The 20,298-nt window shown below is 31.5% G+C and overlaps 1 protein-coding gene across 1 annotated transcript in view; it reads right to left on the bottom strand.

Annotated features, from left to right (window-relative positions):
• LOC115885527 (peptidyl-prolyl cis-trans isomerase CYP95-like) overlaps nucleotides 1-20,298 on the bottom strand; it is a 541,467-nt gene that overhangs the window by 351,971 nt on the left and 169,198 nt on the right. Inside the window, exon 2 of the mRNA XM_030904483.1 lies at nucleotides 4,683-4,752. The gene's annotated coding sequence lies outside the window, so the exon portion shown is untranslated. The remainder of the gene's footprint in view (nucleotides 1-4,682; nucleotides 4,753-20,298) is intronic.

Genomic DNA, 20,298 nt, shown 5'->3' with positions numbered 1-20,298 from the left:
GAGCGGTTCCAACATGACTTTAATTATGACGCTCTTCCACATAGTGAAAGAAATGTTAAAAATTCAAAAATGTTAAAATATTATAATAATGCAAACTCGGGGATAAAAAGAGGTGGACCAATTGCATGGGTCTCCTGGTCACCTGACATTCGGCTTTAAAAAGACCATTTTATGTACTAAAAACAATGGCGGATTTTTTGAACATTTGTTAAAATTACTTAAGTGATATTAGTTTAAAGTTTTAAGCTTTAATTTCTTTAATGTAAATTGTAAAAAACCTTTTAATAAAATATTCTGTCTTTTTATAAGCTATAAATCATAAAAGAATAAGAATGAATATCATGCCAACTAAGTGAAATTAATCGAAAACGATAAGAATTGGCTATAACTCAGTAATTTCTCGAAAAAAAAAATTACAGTTTATATCGCTAAAAGCTTTAAAAAAATGGCGCTTTTTATGAAGTCATGGCGTTGACCATGAGTATCGCAGAAACTACTGCATCTAGAGGGTCGGTCAAATATGGAATGAGTTGCAGTTTTGTGAGGTCAAACATATGAGCCTTTCGAATTTTTGAAAAAAAGTTTATGGCTTAAGTACTAGATATTTCTAAAGAAACAAATTTCGGCAATTTTGAAAATGCTCCCTAATTCCATTATAATCTATTTTAGACAAAATGTTTTCAGATAAAAGTTTTAGATAATCACATCCTTTATGAGACTGTCTTCTCCGTCTTTTTTCTAAAGCCTGTCATTTTTGACATATGAAAGAAACATATGTTTTTTAAATGAAAACCATAGTTGTATGGTTTAACCCAGTGATTCCCAAAGTGGTCCAGGTGGACCCCCAGGGGTCCACGGGAGACTTGCTGGGGGTCTACGTAGGCGTGAACAAAAAATGGGGGTCCATAAGATGTTAATGGGGGTCCACGAAAATTTATCTGCTTTTGATAGTAAAGAGCAAAAATGTAAGCATAGTTTTTATAAGGGCCTACCTACATTGTTTTAAGTACCTATCTAAGCAGATAATATTTTAATAAGGCAAGCGACTGTTACTTGTCTAAACTTGCGTATTCGATATTACGTCCAATTTCGTGTACAGACTTGCAAAGCGCTATCCGCCCGACAATGCTTAATGCTTGTTCAGACATGAACTTGATCACCACTATAAATACTTGATGCCAAAGGCAAACGCATTCATTTGTTTCCGGAATTTCGAAAAAAAGGCGGAATTTGGAAAAAAAGTTGTGAGAAAATTTATATCTGTGTTTGCTAGTGCCGGAGAAAAGTAAGTAACCTACCTTTTCTTTGTTATAGTACTTAAGTATTTTGTTTACGTGTACTAGTCGGTTGATCACAACGGCCTGTATAGATAGGTAACTTAGTAACTTACAGATATTTTAATTGTCCTCTTTCGATTTGAAGACAAACACAGCACGTTTTATTCAATTGTTTTTCACGAGAGAAACACTGCCTCTCTAAAAGGCCGAATAAGCAATATTGCAGAGCAATTAATTTTGTAATTTTTCTTGCAAATAACTACTAATTTTATAAAACAGTAATTTCATAATCATTTTAAATTGGTTTTGAAGTAACTATTTTATCAAAACTATTCCTTTTCGGAAAGAGCGAGCGGTGCGCGGGCGACGGGAAAAGGGCGGGGCTTGGACTTCGATGCCAGTTTGTCACGTTTTAACAATGAAGCCGCAGACAAAAATACGCAAATACACGGAGCGCGTGAACTCATTGATTTAATAAAATGTTAGTTATCGTTTTTATGGACAATTTTGGGATTGCGACTTTTATTTTTTCCTACACAAATATGATCAGTATTCGATACTGAGTACACCAATTTTTATTTATACTATTAAAATTAGTGGTAAATTATGTACTTTAAAATTGATACCGTTTTGTGAAAACGTCTGTATTTGTCTCAGCGGTTTATTAGTTGGTCCCTTTACAAGCCGTAATTCTATTTCCGCGTGCTGACAAAGGCTGCGGTGTGATACCTATATTCAGAAAAAACTTGGTTACTAAAACATTTTTTTTACAGGTAAGGTAACTGACACGAAACATGGCTACAGCAAAGAAAAAATGTCGACAATATAGTATCGATTATTTGAAATATGGTTTTGTTCCATCAGAGGCAGACAAACAATTGCCCATGTGCCTATTATGCAACAAAGTTTTGAGCAATGACTCTATGAAACCATCAAAGCTCGAAGATCATCTAAAAAGGTGTCATACTGATAAAATAGGTAAAGATTTAAAATATTTTCAAACATTGAAAGAAAAATATGGAAAGAGACCCACCATGCACAGTATGTTCGCTTCAACATCTCAAAGTAACGATGATGGCTTGCGGGCATCTTACAATATCTCATTACTTATAGCAAAATCTGGAAAACCGCACACTATCGGAGAACAATTAATTTTACCCGCTGTTGAAGAGGTTTTAAAAACTGTTTTGCACAAATCTCCATTTGACGTACTAAAAAGAATTCCATTAAGTAACAATACTGTACAAAGACGCATTGATGAAATGAGCTCTGATATCGAAAGCTTTTTGTGCAATCATCTGCAAAAAACTCATTTTTCTATACAACTGGACGAGTCAACGTTACCCAGTAATGAAGCATTACTATTGGCATATGTCCGATTTATTGTTGAGGAAGAAATTCACGAAGAATTGCTATTTGCCAGAACTTTGGAGACTGACACTAAAGGCGAATCAATATTTAATGTCCTGAGTAATTTTTTTACGGAAAAATCGATCCCATTTACAAACATTATTTCAGTGGCAACAGACGGAGCTCCTGCAATGGTCGGGCGATATCGTGGGTTTATAAGTCATCTCAAAAGAATTATACCAGGACTTACAGCTATTCATTGCGTAATCCACCGACAACATCTTGTGGCAAAACATTTAAGTGACAGGTTGAACCAATCTCTTCATTTTGTAATAAAAGCTGTCAACAAAATCAGAAGCAATGCATTGAATACGCGTTTATTTGCTCAATTGTGCGACGAAAATGATGAAGACTTCCAACGACTGCTCTTACATACTGAAGTACGCTGGTTGTCGAAAGGTGCATGCTTAACGAGATTTTACTCTGTTTTCGATTCCATATTAGAGTTCTTAGAAAGTAGAGATCCAGATTTAAAAGAAAACTTGATCAAATTCAAAGCAGACATTGCGTATTTGACAGATTTGTTTAAAAAATTTAATGATATTAACTTGCAGTTACAAGGGGACAGCCTGAATTTAATAAAAACAAAGGGGATAATTTCGGCTTTTCTTGGGAAATTGAAATTTATGAAGCAAAACATTAGTCGGCGCGAATTCTCTCAATTTCCAAACTTGTCGCAGGTAGAATGTATTGATGAGGATATCCATACCTACAGTCAACATTTAAGTGCTCTGCATGATGACTTCAAAACCAGGTTTGAAGATATACTGACGATGGATATACCACCATGGATCATAAATCCATTTGATGAAACGGAAGTGGCCAATGTTGTATTACAAGAGGAGCTGCTCGAGCTAAGCACTAATGAGGAGCTGAAGGTGAAATTTAGAAAAGGCTACCCAACATTTTGGCTGCAAGCAGAAATACCCGAAAAATATCCTGGACTGTGGGAAATCGCAAGGAAATTTTTAATAGCTTTTCCCTCGTCATACCTTGTCGAAAGGAGTTTTAGTGCCGTTACAAACCTCTTAACAAAAAAAAGAGCAAATTAAACATCACAGAGCGGGGGGGATTTGCGGTTATTGCTCACAAAAAATAAAGCCAAACATTGATCGTTTGCTGACACTCCATCAGATACATCCTTCCCATTAATTAAAATTATGACCTGAACCTATATTACCTTAATATTTTTTCTTGTAATTCTATTCTTTTAATAAATAAAGTGATATAAAATGTACCATTTTTCGTTTTTATTTTACATATCGGAATATAGGGACAGAACTCAGAAGTGAGACAATTTTTATTTTTTGGCGACTTTAAGAATGTGGTAGAAATGTAGCAGCAGGGGGTCCACCGAAACCAGTAAAATTTTGAAAGTGGTTCACGAGAAAAATAAGTTTGGGAACTACTGGTTTAACCCAACAAACATGTTTTTTAAATGAAAACCATAGTTGTAGTTTTTTTTAGTTGTAGTTGCGGTTTTCATTTAAAAAACATATGTTTGCAGTCTGTTTCATATGTCAAAAATTACAGGCTTTAGAAAAAAGACTGAGAAAACTTTTATCTGAAAACATTTTGTCTAAAATAGATTATAATGGAATTAGGGAGCATTGTCAAAATTGCCGAAATTTGATTTTTTAGAAATATCTAGTACCTAAGCCATAAACTTTTTTTCAAAAATCCGAAAGGCGCATATATTTGACCTTACAAAACTGCAATTCTTTCCATATTTGACCGACCCTCTAGATGCAGTAGCTTCTGAGATACCCATGGAGAACATCGTAGAAAACTCACGCAGTATATAACATTAAAACATTAAACAGATACACCGACATATCTAGTACAAAATATTTTCCTGGACAAAAACTAGAAAAAAAGTATTATAGTTTAGTTTACATTTCATAATTCTCACAAATATTTAGGTTGAAGTTAAAAATGCAATTACAACACATTCATAAAGCAATAAATATTTCTATATCTATATTGACAACTTACCTGGAAAGTTCAAAGCTCAATAATTTCTTCATATATAGCCCCTGTCATATCAAAGTATGCTATGATGAGCCTGAAAAAAAATTATGCTTGTCAAATAAGAATTGAATATTTTTCAATGAAATTAGTATATAAAATTAAACTTAATGGATCTCACAATTTTACTCTCATAACGATGTTTCTCAATGGATCTGTAAATGTATAATAATCATGTAAACATATAATAATACAATATTCAATAGTAAAATTTCACATTCATTTGCTTTCCTTTTTCGTTGGTGAATCGACTAATGAAACCTTTACCGGAAATTAAATCTATCGCTGTAGATCCGGGCGACTTCCACATTCAAATCCTACTACATTATTGCCGTTTATATTGAATATTGTGAACACTTGTCTGTTAAATCAGACAAAAAATGGATAGACAGAACAATCAGCGCCTATTTGGCTTTGAAATGACGATCGTTTACATTCCTTATATAATTTTACGTATAATGATGCCGGCGATCTGCATTTCCAAATCATCTCTGATGTTCTTATTTTTCGATCGAGTTTCCAACGAAAGGTTAGATTGTTCGTTGTTTGTCGCTTCATTCAGTGGAGAATTTATGGCTGGGAAGCTTAAATGAATGGTGTTATGGAAAAGGGTTCCAACCCACAATATGAGCACTTTTGAATTAACCGCGATTTCATATTGATGTATGTATGTACATGTGCTGCCATCTTCAAAATATCTTAAAGGTAATTTTGAAATATGTTAGGTGAACAAGTTTTAGTTAAAAAAATTGCCTAACCTCTATCGACGTTTCTCAATTACACAATATGGTTCCAAACATCTTGGTACCCAACATCAGTTTTTTATTAGCAAAATTAAAATTGCAATACGAGACCACACTGCTTGGATCTATTGTTTATCATTTATTTAAGTGATTCTAAAAACTTAATAAAGGACCAAGTGGCTTAGACATATTTTCCCAACTACTATGCTATATTTTTAAAAATTTAAAAAAGATCCATGCGGCTTGGAACTCTCTCGTCAACTACTAACCAATATTTAGAGTTTTTCAATACGGAACCAATACATATGATACCTTATTGCATCGTCGTTATTGAGCTTGTCACTAAAATTTAGTTTCGCAAGAAGGAACCAAGCCGTTTGAATCTCTCTTACGCTATTGGCTGCGCGTTTTACCGCCAATAATAACGGTCGTTGGTGTGTTGGTTATTCGTACATTATACACGAGTTGTTACACGCGAGACGGTGAAACCGTTATTAATTTAGTTTTTTATGAATAATTTTGTGTCTTATTCGTTTCTTGGGTTGTTGTTCTTATATTCTTTGCAAAAATGTCTAGGAGAATGAGAATTCTCCAGATGGTTACTGCTATGTCTTATTACACTGATTATTATCTTTCATCCTCTGTTTGGTATTTTTCTTTGATTACAATTTGATTATAATAAATACATAGGTGCCCTGGAGCGTTATAAGGGGTTGTGCATGTATATACAGGGGTGTATAGGAAGTTTTTATGTGCCGCTTGTTAAAATTTTTTAAGGCACTTTTAAATGCAGGGACGGGTCTAGGATTTTTTTGGGGATACTTTTTTGAAATTGCTCTATAATTATTTTTGTGCTAGTAATTATTTGTTCTCTTGCTAAGGATTTTTAGAGATAATAATAGTAATAGTATAGTATTTAGTATTTTTTTAGAATGGAAACATTAGTAACCTAGAAGAAAACTCCGATAACGAGCAGATTTTGTCAACGCCAGATGAATTACCTATTACTAGCAATTATAATACGTAATGACTGTACATTACAAAATGAAGGAGAGCTACAGGATAATAATTCTTTCCATATTGGTAATATTACACTTGAGAATAACTGCTTATTTGATATTGAAAATATGGAAATAGCTTTGGATGATAGCGCCCTCCTTGTTTGTAGTAAAGAAAAGTGCGAAGAACCTAAAAATATTGACGTAGATAAACCCCATACCATAGAAAACAATATCCCTCAGACCCCCCCCCTCAGTTATCTGAAAACACGAATGACGTAAGTGTACATGAGTGTACTTCAGACATCCGGCAAGAAGTCATATATGTATTTGTTTAAATAATAGTATATTGTTTTATTAGCAGTAAAAAATGACACCATGAATAGTGTCGTAGTTGTAGGTGTAATAGTGTAGTACAACTTCACCATGAATAGTGGTAGAAGTTGTACGTAAGTATCAAACGAGTGGAAGAAATAAAGTTTGGTGACAACGATGAACAAGAGGACTATGCAGATGATCCACTATATGAACCCGTTTCCAGTGAAAGTGAGAAAGAACCCGAAGACGATGATACAGAAAGTAGTGACAGAGAAGGCGATGACAGACTTTTAATTGGAATTCACCCAATTTTAATGAAAATAAAGAAAATGCGGAAAATAGTAGGCCTAGTAGAGGTAGAAAGCGCAAATTTGCATCACAGGATCGTCATACTAGAAAAATCTTAAAAAATTCCAACAAAAACCATATTAACTCGAGAGGATGTAAGGTAGAATCTAGTGTGTCGTAACCTGTTTGTAATCACGTATGGCTTGACAAGTAAAAGAATTAATACAGATTAAGAAAATTATTTTATTGACAACAGAGGAAAACATTCAAATAGAAAAAAAAACTTGATCCTGCTGTTGAGAAGTATGTTGTCGATCATATTAACAGTTTTCCAAAATACAAGTCTCACTACTGTAGAGAATCGATGACAGGAAACAGGCAATATCTGTCATCGCAACTCGACTATCAAACTAACGACTCAACGATTCTGACGACAATGACTTTTGACTAAACGACTCAAAAAAGATACGTGCAATTTTTGTGGTATAAGAAATGCGAAATTACAAAATGGGACAATCCGATGAAAAAAATTAACAGTCCTTTACAAAGATGCAACCGGGGGGGCATTGAAAATGATGAGTAAAAACGTAAAAATATGATTAGTGTTAATATGAGTGTATTACATACATATTTTTAAATAACGAACTTAACAAAAAACAACAGATTTAAAGATTCACTGAAAAAGTAGTAATGTTAACATTAAATAAAAAAACAAAATAAAAACACTAAATCACCACAATACACCAAAACACTTTTACTTTTACACTGGACGCGCGTTTCGCTAACCATGTTAGCATCATCAGCAGATGATTATAAACTGAACTGTAATTAAATAAAACATTATCAATAATAATTATGCGATCGCACCTGTCCGTAAAACAAACAAGCAAAAAAACAAAATAACATACAAAACATCAGGTTAACATGATGACAGATAAAGAATTCTTACGGAAAGTTACACTTTACGATATAATTTTTTAACTGTTAAAGGCAAACCCCATTTAAACACAAAACTTTTTAATACCTACTACTGTATCTAAAAGAATTTTTTTTTAAATTACTAAATTCTTAGCCATGCTTCTGTTTTTCTTGGCTGTTGTGCGTCACGTCACAGATTAACAGGCCCACGTTTGCATCACAAGGCGATGCTGCAGACCACTAGGTAGACCGGTCGTAGAAATTTATGTTATAGAACTTGTAGTCAATCTACACAAATATTATCAAAAGCTTTTTTTCTTTTATAATGTGTTCAGATTTTGTAAAAAGTATAAGTCAAAATCGCAAAACTTAGATTTGATATGAGTTTCTTAGTTTTTAACTAATATAGTGGCGAAATACAAAAGTAGTACAAAAGTAGTACAAAAACGGCGTCCAGTTGGCTGGGAAATGACGATCGATGACATTTCCCATATAAATTTACATATAAAATGACAGCGATCTTCATTTCATAGCCATCGCTGACGCCGTTTTTATTCGATCATACGGTACCTTTCATTTAAAAAAAGAATCATCAAGATTGGTGAAGCGGTTTCGGCGGGATGGATGCAACCTTTGAATAAGAAGACTAAGGAAGGAGCATATCAAAAATCTTAGGTACACCGCGATGGGCCTCAAATATGGCCGACTTAAATTCCGGTTTATCAGTGTCGTTCTAATTTTATTTAAAAAATGTAAAACTATGATGTAGGGTAGACGTGGGGTAGACTCAATAATTTGTTGTTTTATGTTACGTTGTGAATAAATGTTGGTAGTTATTAAAATTGTTATAAAAATATATAATTCTAATAAAAATAGATAAGTTATAATAAGTATTTATTAACACAAACATCCGATACGCTACTGAAGCAGGTCAAATTAACGTATCTAAATTCGTTGACATCTAATCTTTGACAAGTAATAAATAAAAGCTAAAATGCAAGAAAAATATATAATTTAGTTAATTTAAGTAAATGTATATTATATAGTCACTTACTAGCGAAAAGTTGTTCCATTATTTCACTCAATTTTTGCCGAGATCTACCGCACGCTACACAACCAACTATTTTAGAATATTTTTCGATAAATCGCGATAGTGTCACTGTTAATTTAAGTTCTGCCACAATTTCCATCTAGATTTACTACCTTTATACAGCTATCAGTAGTAGAATAAATAATAAATAACATAAAATAAGCTCCATAAAGATTGACAAATCCACAAAATTTCAAATCAAATTCAAATGTGCCAAATGAATCGTCAAACAGAACTGTCAAGGATCCCCACCCTAGAGTGCTTTTATGGCGCTTTTTCCGCCCACCATGCATGAATACATGGATAGCATTATGCTCCTTCCTTAGTCTTCTTATTCAAAGGATGCAACAAAAAAATCCTTTGAGCAGATATTTATTTTTTTACGGTACGATATGATCAGCAGATGATTAAAACTGATTTAAGTTGTTTTTATTATTCCAGGTCTCAAACGGAAACAAACTGGGAATCTTGCCTACACCAAAATTATATAGCTATTTCCAATTAACTTCAAAGGGAAGAAAATTATGTAAAACTGCCTGCTATTTGCGGTAAACCGCCCAATATTAAATTATAACTATAAAGACTTAATATATACTATCACTAGAGCCTTTTTTCTCTGGCAATATTTTTTAATTAATATTCGACATATAAGAACGGTTTGTATCTTTTAATTAAGTTAATTTATCGTTTATAATATGTTCCTTGACCTAATTAAAAGCACATACACATGTCTTCTTACATGTCTAAATTTATTTTAAATCAATTAAAACAACTCCCCTTCCCTGCACTCCTCTGTTTCCTCAGTAATACTTCCTCCGACCACCAGAAGCGCCCTTGTATAATAAAATTGAAATGATTGAAGTTGCCTATGTACTTAATATTATAAGTCTGTATGGGTTTATGGGTATATGGGGAATCTATGGGTGTGAATTGTATTTTCTGTCATTTACTGGAAGTCATCTGTTGAAATGTTTCCCGACTCGTTGTACAGATTTTTGTGTTTTACTGACATAAAATTATTACTAATCATTCAGATAAATAATAATCGAATATATCGCAACTTTTAGTAGTCTTCTGAATGATTTACCTACTATTACTATCTTAATTTTTAGAAAGTACATGTGCGATGATATAATATTGATCTTAGTTTTAATTAAAGTGACGCGTACTTAGCCTAATAATACGTTGATTTTGCTGACACACCTCGTCAATATCGGGATTATTATCTTGACCTACTTGTAGGTGTGTCAAGTCTGCTGATTCGGGTTGCACTTCGATAATCTAAAGGGGATGAAATAATCCGTGTAAAAATATTTGCTTAGTCTCAAAATAAGTTATTTTTAAACTTCTTGCTTAACATTAGTAATAAAGTTTTATCAACATATTAAGGTAAATTCATATTTTCAAAACTAAAATTAAAATGAATTACAATTTTCAATTACGGTTAGTCCTCCGAAAAAAAAATTCACAGTCCTTTACAAAGATTTGCATCTTTGTAAAGTACATACCTTGTTTAACAATATCCATAGTGGCTTTCAATTAAGTACGTACTAACTCGTTTACGTTTAACTCCATATACAGAACTACTATGAATGTTATTCTTTTCATTGATATAAGATAATGATCGCAAAATTTATTTTTAGTGAAAATATTTGCTAACAAAAAAACGGTGTTTATGAAAAATAATATACAGGATGGTTTAACATTGCTATAAGTATAAAATTACATATTCAGATATTAGTAAAGTTTAACTTTTTTTTCGATTTTTGTCCATGGGACGAAGCACTGTGCGTCGTTATCCTGGCCGATGGAAGAGTCTTGAAGACGCTCATCCGCGAATAGGAACAAGTTGACTGCGTAGCGTATTGCGTTATTAATCGATTCTGAAACTTTCTATCTCATTTTTTTAGAATTTTAGAATTCCAAAAAAAAAATTCTATCTCATGTATAACATGTTACGCAAGTTTATTATTTTAATCTCGATTTTAATAGATAAATATGTGAAATGCCACCTGAATATCTTCCGCCATGACATGTTTTTACTTTTTTGTTATGATAAAGTGATTTGTATAAACTTTATTCAATAACGTATATTTTCCACCATTTGTGATTTTTTAATTTTAAGCAAAAATTAAGTATAACATTTTAGGAAAAAAAAAACACTGTTATATTTAAAAGAATAAGAAGAAATTAGTCTTATTTTGAAAGAAAAATTTAGAAAAAACTCTTTCTATAGAAAAAAGTCTTTATACTAACCAGAATCCGGTGACATATACGCGGTCTCACAGGAAACATTACTTATTACTTCACATAACTTGAAGAATATCTACTTGTAATAATGAACACTTCAGAAATACACCAGTAAAAACATTTATTATTTGAGATTAAAACTCGAATGAAATTATAAATATTAGTTACCTATGTTGTTATAGTTTTTATAGGCCAGTTTAACGACTTAATAAGTTACCTAGCAAAAAAATCTGTGCGCGTACTACCACTATTGTTACAGGTTAATTTTTTAAAGAAATATGTTACACAAATTAAAAACGCTAAAATTTTAATGGTATTACTTGTGCATTATTGGCCTTATAATGCAATTAGTTAATTATAGCCTAGTGGAATTATATCTTCTTTAAATATAATTAGACTTTTTAACGACTTTTAAGTTACCTAGAAAAAAATCTGTGCACGTACCTACCACTATTGTTACAGGTTAATTCGTTAAACAAATGTGTTACATATTATTCGTGGTATTAGTGGTATTATATTGGAATCAGCTTGGCATTAGTGGGGCATTATATGAGAAATTTTGGTACTTAATTTGTATTTTTGGCATTACTTTGGCATTAGTATACAGACATTTGTCAGCGGTTTACTCCTTGTAGATAATCAAAAAGATTTTTGATAAAATTTGCTTTTTATGTCAGATCATTTCTATGAAAAATTACATTAGATTTTTATTAAAGACGCTGGGTAATTAAAACATTGACTATAATAAAGCTTGTCCACTTTAAATAAGGGGTCACGAAATATCCTCCTTGGAGTGTTTGGGTTATGGGGTGTATAATAAATTAATCCTTGTTTTATAGTAAAAACCATAAAACATTTATTTGTGAGTAAAATAATGCAATGGTTGGATATCTCTCCTTTATAATTAGGTGACTAAAAATACACTAAAATAATTAGAAAAAAAATCTTGTAATTATTTAGTAATTACGTCAATATTAATTAATTGACTTTCTAGTCTATTTTATTTTATGTACAAATATATTATTAAATTTTAATCTAAGCATTAAGTAATAAAAAAACTTTGTGCCCTCTTATATCGTAAGAGGTTACGAAATATACTCCTGGTTACACCCCTTACAGAAAACAGTGTAAGGGGTGCAAATAAATTGTATAATCACTGTTTTTTATAATAAAAAACTATAAAAACATTTCTTATTTGTGAGATTAAAAACAAAAACACTGCATTGGTTAAAATAAGTACATTCAATACATGTATTGTGTTAGACATTTATATGCCCAGTATATTTTTGTTTAACAAACCAATCAGGAAAAAATCCAAAACCTACCGTTATAGGAGGTATAAGATGATTAAACTTATATAATGACAACTACTTATCGGATAACAAATTAATTACTACTGTCAGCTATTGTCTAGGTAGAATATACCTAGAGTACCTACACCTACCTATGATGTAGGTAGATTAAAGCTTATTTTGACTTTACGTCTCACTTCGGTGTCACAAGCTGAATTTTTCAGGGATGGAAGTACAGTACATAATATGGGGACCCTTATTCCGAAAGTAGTACAAAATTAGACCGGGTAAAAGGGCACTATCATCAAAAATCGATATATTAATACCACCGTATAGAGAAAACAAATACTTATTTTTTGGTCCAGTACACAATAAAGTCTTCGTAGGGAGTAATTTTTTATAATTATTTACAAAAAACATTTCCAATAGCGCTTATGACCAAAAAAAAACTTTAAAACATGAATAACTCATTTCAATCATGCGAAAATTTGGTTTAAAAAATAGACTTTTTTAATATAACTTTCATTTAACGAAAAACGAAGGCCTAAATGAAAAAAGAAACAATTTAAAAGTTTCGCTTATGTCTTGCCAAGGTATCAAAGCAAACCCCATATTTTTTGTTTTTAAACTAATAAAGATATATCAATAAACAATTAGCGATGTAATGGTTTTTGCGCGCGCTGGCCGACTGCCGCCGCTGCGCCGAGATTTCCTATACCCTTGTCTATATGACGTCATGGTGTGGCAAATGTAGCATTTTAATTCGATTTGGGCTCCCTTATATAGGATAACAGAAACATTTTCAATGTTAAAATAAGTCTCGTTACTATTATGTTCATGTTCAAATACTATTTAAAATAAAACAAAAAATACACAATATTATTGCACAGTTTTTCGTTGAAATATCATTTATCACACTGAATTTTGCTTAATTCTTAGTCAAATTACAATCAGATGCTGATTTAAATAAATAATATTACATAATTAAAACTCAATATTCCTCCATTTCTACAACTATTATAGTACGATAAAATACCGGGTGCGTATCAAAAGTGGCTCACCCTTATAACTTTTTTATTTTTTCAGTTAAAAAAACGAGATTTGGTATATGTAAAAAACGAGGTTTGGTATATGACTTAAATTAGAATTGATTGACGTATTCAATAAATGTTTTCGGCCACTTCCTGTTTCCCCGGAAATGACTACAACTTTTCATTTTTAAATGGCACTCTCGGTATTTTTTACTTTATTTGATGGAAAATAACACTCTAAATAGAATGACATATCGTATGTCAACTGCTGACATTTGTGCATACGGTTTATTTGAAAAAATTGAATAACAAGTGTGTAGTATCAAATTATCATTCGCATGAAAATGCTTTTTCCAAATGTGCATAACATAATCTCCAACTTCTTATGAAAAATTGAGATATGATTATAAATAAGATTTGGGCATTTTTTTAACCGGCCAGAACAAGACACAAACAAGACTAAACGACAAGACAACAACCAACTAAACGACTAGACAAAAAAGAACAAAAAACATTATACGATCAAATCTATTTTCCAAGGCTCCTTGATTAAGAATTAGTGTTTTTTAACATAGCCATGGTACTCTAGATTGAAATTTTAAATACGATTTTTTATTAAGCGATAATGTCAAAAGTTGAGATACGATATGTCATTCTATTCAGAATGTTATTTTCTAACGAATAAAGTAAAAAAATACCGAGCAGGGTACCATTTAAAAATCAAAAGTTGTAGTCATTTCCGGTGAAACAGGAAGTGGCCAAAAACAATTGAATACGTCAATCAATCTTAATTTATGTCATATATTAACACACCAAATCTCGTTTTTCTGTCTGAAAAAAAAAAATAAAAAAGTTATAGGGGTGAGCCACTTTTGAAATGCACCCGGTATAGTATGTTTTTCGTAAAAAATATATCATAATAGAGGTACAGTATATCGAAAACGGCAAGTACAAAGTATACTAAACCCATATATTTTTAAAATTGTCTACCGGACTATGCTAAAATATGTGAGGGTTGCCATTTAAAAAAAATCAAGATGGCGTGGTATCTATCAAAATTAAACCCATATATTTTCAAAATTAGTTAAAAACTGTCTACCGGACTATATTAAAATATGTGACGGTTGCCATTTAAAAAAATCAAGATGGCGTCGTATCTATCAAAATTAACGTATTAAAAAAATTTCAGGTACAAAATCGGCATCCGCGCTAAAAATTACATTAAAAAAATTCACAGATTTAGCAACATGCGCAACCATCATAGGCGTATTGAAAATACCAGACACAAAAGTCGGCGGTGGTCGGCAATCATCTGTTTTTTACATTTTATATTAACCTGTGACGTCATTTGGAAGAGCTCAATAGAAATATGAAAGAACTAAACCTTGTTTGGAAAGCAATTTGACATTCGTGACGTCAGCATTCTGGCAGTCTAACGTATCGCTAATTGCCATTCGCAAATACTGGGGTCGGCATTACTGGTCTTGGGGTGCCGATTTTCGTGTGTACGAAACGTAAAATAAGATGTACTGAATAAAGACAGAAGGCAAGTATTTTCCCAAGCGCATGGATCTAGCGTCAGATTAAAGTGATTATATTACAAATATTTCGTATTTTGGCTCTCTCCGACTTAGTAGATTAGCGATTCACTCCTATACATGTAAACGCCGACCTAAGGTTTTGTTTGCCAGTAGGGTATATTCGAGATACGTATAGTGAACAAGTGAACCGTTCACAACGTTAAATAATTTTGATATTTGATTTTTATCGTGATGGCTTTTTATAAAAGTGAACAATTTATTAAAAAAAAATATTAATGATGGAGATGGACGTGTGCGGATTCATGAATGGTCACGATCACGGTCACTACACTATAGAAATGTGAGGTATGTATATACATAGAATTAATGGCATTAATTTGCAATAGCACCTGGAACCCACAGTTTCATTATGGAGCCAGATTAAACCAATCAGAATGAGTATTATGTTACCGTAAAAGCCCGAATATTGGTTAAACGTAGGGTTACCCACGTAGGAGCCCGAAATATGCAAAAAATGTCAGTTTAGGTTAAGTATAGATTAGGCCTATATTTTTTTATTAATGCAAAACCAACTAAAACCTAATTCTAATCTAACCTAAACTCACTCCCCCTTTTGCATATTTTGGGCTATTACCTAGGTATTTCTAGGTTTAACCAATATTCGAACTTACGGTTAAATTCGCCGTACAAAAAATAAGTAATAGTTACTGTAGATAAAAATAAATTAAAATATAGTTCCACGATAATTTAGTTTGCAACTTCTTTTCATCATACCTAATAAAAAACCGTCACAACCACAAATATACATAGGTGCCCATAATATGAGTAGCGGTATTGACGGTTTTTTGTTATGATGAAAATGTTGTGTGATATGAAAAAGCAATAAAATATATTATCGATTGCAGGAACTATACCTAGTTTACCTTCAGTATGTCCAATTAATATAGAACATTATACCTATGCATGATATCTATGCATGAAAATTTGCTACCATTATATTTTGATAGTTGAGTTTTTGAAATTATTATTTTATAATTATTATTTCTTAAACAAAACAGACCCACAATAATTCAAATCTTTATGATCCAAGACTTCCAAGAATTATAAAGTAATCTCACGTCAATTTTTCACAGTTTTTTTTAATTATTGCATGCTTTAAATGTTTGCAAAGTTAACAAAAATATTTCTTTGAATACCTTGCAATTGATATATTTGCTATTTAATATTATCAGTTCCCCCATTAAGCCTATTTAATATTATCAGCTCTGCATCATATCCGAAATTCAGATTGTGTGTGACACAACGAAGAGTCAACGTGCAACGTGAACGACAAGAAAAATGGCAAGTAAAAAAACTTGTAAAGTCTTAATTACTAATTACACAGTCCTTCCCTTGAGTTCTCCTGCCTAAAATCTATATTGCCTTTCCTAAGATTTTAAATATAAATGATTGAAACTCAAGTTTACCACAATTTAAACTTAAGATAATTATTTAATTATTAAATCCATAATTATACTAAAATATAACACTTACGAAGTTTCTAAATATTAACTATTTCTACTTAATCCAGTAGCGTAGCGTAGGCCCCGCAGCACCCGCAATGGGGCCTCGTGATTTTGTTTACTAAATACATATATATGTGAACAGCGTCCCCTACAATTTCCAAAAATATTGTGTTGATTTATTTTTTAATGTTTTATTTTTTATGTTCTTTTATTATTATTTTTTCTAGTTCTAGTTATTATTTTTTCTAGTCTATAAGTTTTTTTTTGTTTTTATATTTTAAATGACTTGATATACGTACATAAAGCTATATTATGTTTTTAGTGTGTTTTTTTTATTTTAATATAAGGGCACCAAAAAAATTTTGCGGGGGGGCCTCACATTTGAAGTTACGCTACTGACTTAATCATTTAATAATTCTGATAAAAACACTCTTGATTATTTATTTTGAAAATCATACGGGCTATAATCATTAATATGACTATATTAACAATACTTAAATCAAAATTTATTTGAAGGAATGCCATAACCATCATTACAATAAATTGTAAAACAATAAGTATGTAATAATAACTCGGAATAATTATTAAAAACTGCTCATCGCGTTATAGATGTCGGCGTCTTGTCTCTATTATTGTATTACCCGTTTAGCTATAGTTTGATTTCAGATAATGCAGATTTTAATGTGCCATTTATGTTTTTTATTGGAATTATTATTTTTAGCATATTTTGTATACTCTATGAAGTGATTTTAAGAAGTGCTCCTGTTCATTTTTCATTTTTCAATTATTAAAGTGCCTATTTAGATACATTTAAAATTAATTAATTAATTGGTGTATAGTATTTGTATTATGGGTTTGTTTATTTTTTATGAAATGTATTTTTTTCCTATTAAAATAAACATAGCTTACTAAATCACTAGCCAGCCATTTTTAAATACAGGGTGTTAATTAAGTATCTGGCCAAACTTCAGGAGATGATTTTTTGAGTGTTTTTAAGGTAAAAAGTTCATATAAACATGTGTCCGGAAATGTATAATTTTAAAGATGTCAATGTGTTTTCTAATAGGCCTTTTTTATTAATATCTCAAAGATCCGTTGGCCGATTTTGTTGAAATTTCGCCGTGTTGTGAACTTTGATAAGTTAGCACTAATTAAATGATAATTATTTACAACAATATTCAAACGATAAAAACTTATCCCGATAAAAAATATTTGGCACCGCCTTGGATTCATTTGTTTTTACGCCTGTTGGCGGTGGAAACCATGCAAGCTTTTTCTTTGTCCTAAGTTGTTAATTAAAAAAATAATAATCATATAAAAAAAAATATAGGTCCTAATAGCCTAAATTTTATCCTTGTTTATAATATGGCTGAAGGATTTTATTAAGTCAGAGATCCGATGAGACTCCGAGTTATGAAGTTTTGGAACTTGCCTAATTATGCCCTTTATGTATCGATGTGCGCATGATCCCACGCGCCAAGTATTGCAGAGCTAGTTCAAATTTGATTATTTATAATATTTCTGTTTTCACGTATAATTTGCCTCTGATTCTCTACGGAAAGAGTTAGATTAAAAGCCCAACTGTACCACACCAGGCCACGCATATTTCTTTTATATATTACGGCTTTCCCAGACTAAACACCATATTCATAAAATAGTTACCCCACACTAATAAGACCCTCATTTCGGCCCTCGAACGGCCAGGCGATCGACTTACGTGTTGAAGTTGATTAGGCAGGTTATTGAACTCATGTTGCCTCTAGCATGTCGTTTTAGTATTGAAAATACTTCTGGCCGCGTTTATATGGGACCCATCTTGAAAAAACGACATGCTAGAGGCGACATGGAGTTCAATAACCTGCCTAATCAACTTGTCAACACGTAAGTCGATAGCTGAATAGACCAAGGTCGTCCTAGGGCCGAAATGAGGTCTTATTAGTGTGAGCCAACTATTTTATGGATATGGAATATGCGTCAAGGCATGCATGGGTTGTTAGGTACAGTGGGACTATTTTAATCTAACTCTTTCCGTATGAAAAGCAGAGGGCACATTATACGTGAAAGAGCGGAATAACATAAATAATAAATTTAGACTAATGCAATATTTTTTCTTGGCGCGTAGGATAATGCGCACAATGGATGCATTAAAGGGAATGATTAATTAAATCATTAAGTTCCAAAACATATAATAATTCGGGTCTCATCGGATCTGCTGATATATTTTGATAAAATTTAGGCTATTAGGACCTATATTTTTTATATGATACTAATTTTTTTAATTAACAACTTAGGACAAAGAAAAAGCTTGCATGGTTTCCACCGTCAACAGTAAAAACAAATGAATTCAAGGCGGTGCCAAATATTTATTGGGATAAGTTTTTATCGTTTAAATATTGTTGTAAATAATAATTATCATTTAATTAGTGCTAACTTATTAAATTTTACAACATGGCGAAATTTCAACAAAATCAGCCAACAACAAAATCTTTGAGATATTAATAGGTCTATTAGAAAACACCTTGACACCCCTGTATCTTTAAAATTATACATTTCCGGGCACATGTTTATATGAACTTTTTACCTTAAAAACATTCAAAGGATCACCTCCTGAAGTTTGGCCAGATACTTAATTAACATCCTGTATTTAAAAATGGCTATCTAGTGATTTAGTAAGCTTTGTTTATTTTAATAGGCAAAAAATTCATTTCATAAAAAATAAACAAACCCATAATACAAATACTATACACCAATTAATTAATTTTAATTGTATCTAAAGGCACTTTAATAATTGAAAAATGGACAGGAGCACTTAAAAATAACTTCATAGAGTATATCAAATATGCTAAAAATAATAATTCCAATAAAAAAACACAAATGGCACATTAAAATCTGCATTATCTGAAATCAAACTATAGCTAAACGGCTAATAAAATAATAGAGACAAGACGCCGACATCTATAACAAGATGAGCAGTTTTTAATAATTATTCCGAGTTATTATTACATACTTGTTTTACAATTATTGTAATACAATAGCATTCCTTCAAATAAATTTTGATTTAAGTATTGTTAATATAGTCATATTAATGATTATAGCCCGTACGATTTCTAAAATAAATAATCAAGAGTGTTTTTATCAGAATTATTGTATGATTAAGTAGAAATAGTTAATATTTAGTAACTTCGTAAGTGTTATATTTTAATATAATTATGAATTTAATAATTAAATAATTATCTTAAGTTTAAATTGTGGTAAACTTGTATGAGTTTCAATCATTTATATTTAAAATCTTAGGGAAGGCAATATAGATTTTAGGCAGGAGAACTCAAGAGAACGACTGTGCAATTAGTAATTAAGACTACAATTTTTTTTTACTTGCCATTTTCTTCTCGTTCACGTTGCACGTTGACTCTTCGTTGTGTCACACACAATCTGAATTTCGGATATGATGCAGAACTGATAAATTGGACCAAATATATTAATTGCAGGTAATCAAAGACATGTTTTTGTTAACTTTGCAAACATTTAAGGCATGCAATAATTTTAAAAAATTTTGACATGAGATTACTTTATAATTCTTGGAAGTCTTGGATGATAAAGATTTGAATT

This window comes from Sitophilus oryzae, unplaced genomic scaffold (assembly GCF_002938485.1).
Source record: "Sitophilus oryzae breed Bouriz unplaced genomic scaffold, Soryzae_2.0 scaffold_395_pilon_pilon, whole genome shotgun sequence".
Classification (NCBI taxonomy): domain Eukaryota; kingdom Metazoa; phylum Arthropoda; class Insecta; order Coleoptera; family Curculionidae; genus Sitophilus; species Sitophilus oryzae.
This window is presented reverse-complemented; position numbering and strand designations above follow the sequence as displayed.